Source organism: Sinocyclocheilus anshuiensis, unplaced genomic scaffold, assembly GCF_001515605.1.
Source record: "Sinocyclocheilus anshuiensis isolate Anshui unplaced genomic scaffold, SAMN03320099.WGS_v1.1 scaffold648, whole genome shotgun sequence".
NCBI lineage: Eukaryota > Metazoa > Chordata > Actinopteri > Cypriniformes > Cyprinidae > Sinocyclocheilus > Sinocyclocheilus anshuiensis.
Genome location: NW_015557156.1, coordinates 1122459 through 1126769, shown reverse-complemented (window position 1 = coordinate 1126769; position 4311 = coordinate 1122459).

The following is a 4311-nucleotide window of genomic DNA, read 5'->3' as shown; positions in this document are numbered from 1 at the left end:
AGTTAATTATGCTGGCCGAAAGTTTTCAAAATGACGCAAGACTCTGAGCCTCTCTAATGTGCAATAACTAAATGTTTTGTACTTCTTTTCTTACTGGTTGGCATGTTTTCATGTGTTAGCTTGATTGATAAGCATTAGCTGTGTTTTATCAAACAGGACATTTCATGCTGCAAACAATTAATTTTTACATATCATACCTAGTTGTATTTTGTCATTTAAGCAGTAATCTTTTGACTACCTACATTCACACTGGGGTTTACACTGTTCATTAGGGGTATAGACGAACTGTAGAGTTACCGCCGAACGTTTAAACGGTAACATTTTACTAAAATACTAAAATTGTTATTGTTGCTTGTGAAAAAGAGTGCCTTGGGTGTTTAAAGCATCTGCGGTTTCTGCCATTTGCCATAAGCCTGGGGATATTATTCAATGCAAAATTAGGTTCTTGCATCAAGTACCTATTGTGAATTCGCTAAATGCAGGAATCCAGCATATGTTCTTATGTATATCATTTACTAGTATAACGTTGTGTTTCTTTAAGTATGATTCTTTTGTTGGCATGTTCATGCCTTGGTGAGATTCTACCTTGTGTTTTGGTATCAAATGGACAGGTACATTAGTAAGTTTTCTTTTAACTTAGGGTCTCAATGTTTCTTTGGGTTTTCTATGAAGGTTTTTTTTTTTTTTAGAAAGTAGCCCTGAAAATGTGTTTTACTCAGTAGATAGCCAATTAATTGGACTATACTGATAAATTTCTATTTGGTGCATGGAACAAAAAGCATATTATGTAAATATGTCAATTTTTATAGAATTAATTTCTTGACAGGGTCATCCACGGAAAGTTAACAAACAGTCCCCGAATAAGCTGTTAAAGAATTGTCTGGATTGAAAATCCTTTACATTTCAAATTAAGCTCAGATTGGCTAGAAATAGAAGTAGTTTAGCAACACCAGTTTTGATGGAGCAATGCCGGAACGTATTTCAGGACATTTACACATTATTGGATGAAAGTCTGAATACTTTACAGTTAACTTGCTTGCAAACTGTTGTGTACTTCCACAACGTTTTATTTTATCCTACACTCTTCAGTTTCTAAAGCTATGTACTGTATATACCCGTTTATTAGTAAAGCACTTAGCCACTCTCACATATTTTGTACCCGTCGAGTTGACATTCAGACTTTTTATTCTCTTCATTATCCCATAGTGAATTTTATGAATAGCACTTGCCACTCAGCCTAAAACTCTGTATCTGTCCTGCTAATCTACGGGCAGGTGGTTGAGTATAAAACGAAACCGCTCTCCAATGGCACAAAAAATCTGCACTGTTCAATTTTTTTCCTGTTTACAAGAGACACTTATACGTCCTCTCATATGATCAACTTGATGAGGTGTAAACATATGTGAAATAGAGTTAGATTAGAAATCGTGGTCAGCAAAAAAGGACTTAAAAGAAGCTTAAAAAGAAAAAAAATGATAAAGACGACTGTTCATTTAGAAGCTAGACTTTAAATGGGAACAGTAAGTATGTTTATCTCAGTGAATATACTCCAAACCTGCTACTTAAACAGCCATTTTATTGTACTTTTTAAAATATATGAATAATTAAATGTCTTTTGTAATACTATGGTGTTTTTAACAGGAAATTAATTTAAAAAGTGTTCCATTTTTTTGCCGCTCATCTTTATTTCTTGGTGGGTTACAATGTACTATGTAAATACTAAATGTTCTGTGAATTTTTTTTCCCCTCTTTGTCATACACAGTCCTTCAGGATGCATTATAATGAGATTGTAGGAGTACATTTGACATTTTATAGGGCTGACTTATGGTCTGTCAAAAGCTATTGTGACACACTTCAGTTTACCATGTCAGTGTGTAGAGAAGATCTGGATTTAATTGTTCATCAACGGTAGTCAAGATAGTATTTATATAGAGACTAGAATTCCAGACTGTTCCTTGTTCACTTTAAAGGTACAAAAATACCTGTAGTTGAGCTCAGCATGCTGCTGCCATTTTGCGTTTCTCCTTAACTTGGCAGGATAATATAGTGAGAATCATTTTAATGTATGGATCTTGAAAATGAGTTTCTAAGAAAAAGCTATGTGGGGGTTATACAGATAAAAAGGCTATACAATGGTCTATTGACACAATCCTCTTTGAAATAACACGATGATGAGGAACAGGTGGTTTTATCATCTCTGGCCTTTGGATATGAAGTAAAGTTTCATAGTTAGTGGGTTTCCTTCTTTATTTTGAACTGTCCCTGTCTCCCCCACAACCTGAAACATTCCAGTCATCTTTGAAAGAATGGATGTCATATGCAATGAATCAAGAGTCAATAAATACATTTAAAATGCATTTTGAAATACAACTGCACAGTTTGTCTTGGTTTGTTTTATTAATGCCCAGACCCACCCGGAAACTACGGCCACAGAACTCCTGCAGATTTCCACAGAATTGGATTGTCTGTCATTCGTAATGTTCTGCACTTCCCCCTTGCATGTTTCTTTATTAAATATTTCACCTAATGTGATTATGCTTTTAGCTACCAATATAAGGGTGTACTGTACTCTCAGCTCTGTTTAACACATCTGACCAAATTTAATTCCATTCTTCAATATTTTCCCCCAAATAAACAGAAAATCAGTTTGGGACTTATTACACAAACAAAGTAATCACTGATACTTTTTTTGTTAGAGGTTTATGATAGTTATTTTTTTTATTTTTACACACTGGTTTCACTACATTCAGCTTTATTAAAGTCTATTTAATTTGATCCATTTTCTAATATTTTTTTTATTATTATTATTCAAGTGGTCATCGCTCATTAGTGTTATTTTAGTATTATTTATATACTATTATAGTACTTATTACTATTTTGATAGTTTGATAATTAGCTTTTATTTTTATATTTTCAATTTTAACTAATAATTTGGTTATGTGCTTTTGTCACGTTATGACATTTTATTTTTTATATATACAGTCTTAGTCATTTTAATACTTAAACTTATTTCAGTTACTTGACAAAACACCTGATTTAGTCTTACTTTTAAAAGTGTGAACAAAGATAAAAGTGAGGGGGAAAAAGAGGAAAATTTCAAGTTGCTCGAACTAATATACAGGGTGCAATTTTGAATGTAACTGAGTTTTTGTTGAAATTGTGTGTATAAAAAAAAGCCGGTGCCTTTATGCTCCGCCACAGCCCACATGCGAGTGGATGTGTACACATGAGTATTAACACCAGGTGTGTTTGCTTTGGACCCAGACGAAAAGACGGAAGTTGGCTGCTTCATCTTTTGTCTCAGGCTTTGTATGGTCATTTGGGTGTCTGTTTTATAACTTTAACAGCCTCTTTTTTCTTTCAGTTTTGCACTCTTTGCTTTTCCTTTGTGGACTGACACCAATGTGACAAAGTAATCTCTCTCTCTCTGTCTCTTTATCTATCTCCCTGCCCTTACTTTAGCTCTTTATGTTTACTGACCTAGAGGTGATTAAAGTCCAGCCTTAGAAAAGGATCCAGCTTTTTAAATTGTTGACAGTTGAGATAAAAGCCCTTAAGACTTGGGGATGGGCACTATGGGTTGTGGCATGTTTGTGTGTATGTGTTTTACAGGGCTCGAGCGCGCTTTCTGCTCCCCTCTTCCAAGTTCAATGTCAAAGGGTGAACAATGGCAGGTCACAGGGATCCTGGGCCCAAACAGAGCGTGCATAGCCTGCATACTTTTCCCATAGCAGGTCTTGACCTCTGCTCTCTGCCTCTCTCCCTCCCTAAAGAATATATTTTCAGGCTCTCAGGGAAGATTTGTCAGTTTCCCTCACAAAAGAATTGCTTTTGTGATTTGAGACACCTTTCTGATAAAGAAACAGAGTTTTCTAGTGTATTATGGGCTGCATTTTGTATTTTTCTTTATTTGAACAAGTAATTGATACATATTTTGCCAACACAGGCTCATTGGAAAACATACCTATACAATTAAATGAACACTAGTAGCAGTAAAACGCCAACAATTTTATTCCTTTTAACACAAATTATGATTACGGGACAGATTATAAATTAATAATGACTTATTTGCGTGCGTAAAATAATTCGTAATACAATTTGATGTTTGCATCAAATAATCAGCTCCATATGTATGGCTTTCCTGACATAGTAAACTTGCTTGGAAGCCCACTTGGTACAGCATTGCACTCGTATATGAGTCATGATAAAAGTACTGAAAGAATTGTAGAAGCAAGTAAAAATGACATGGTTGCTTCTGCAAATGGGTTTTATCTTGTGTTTACAACCCTACCAGTTGGGTTTAGGGTTTA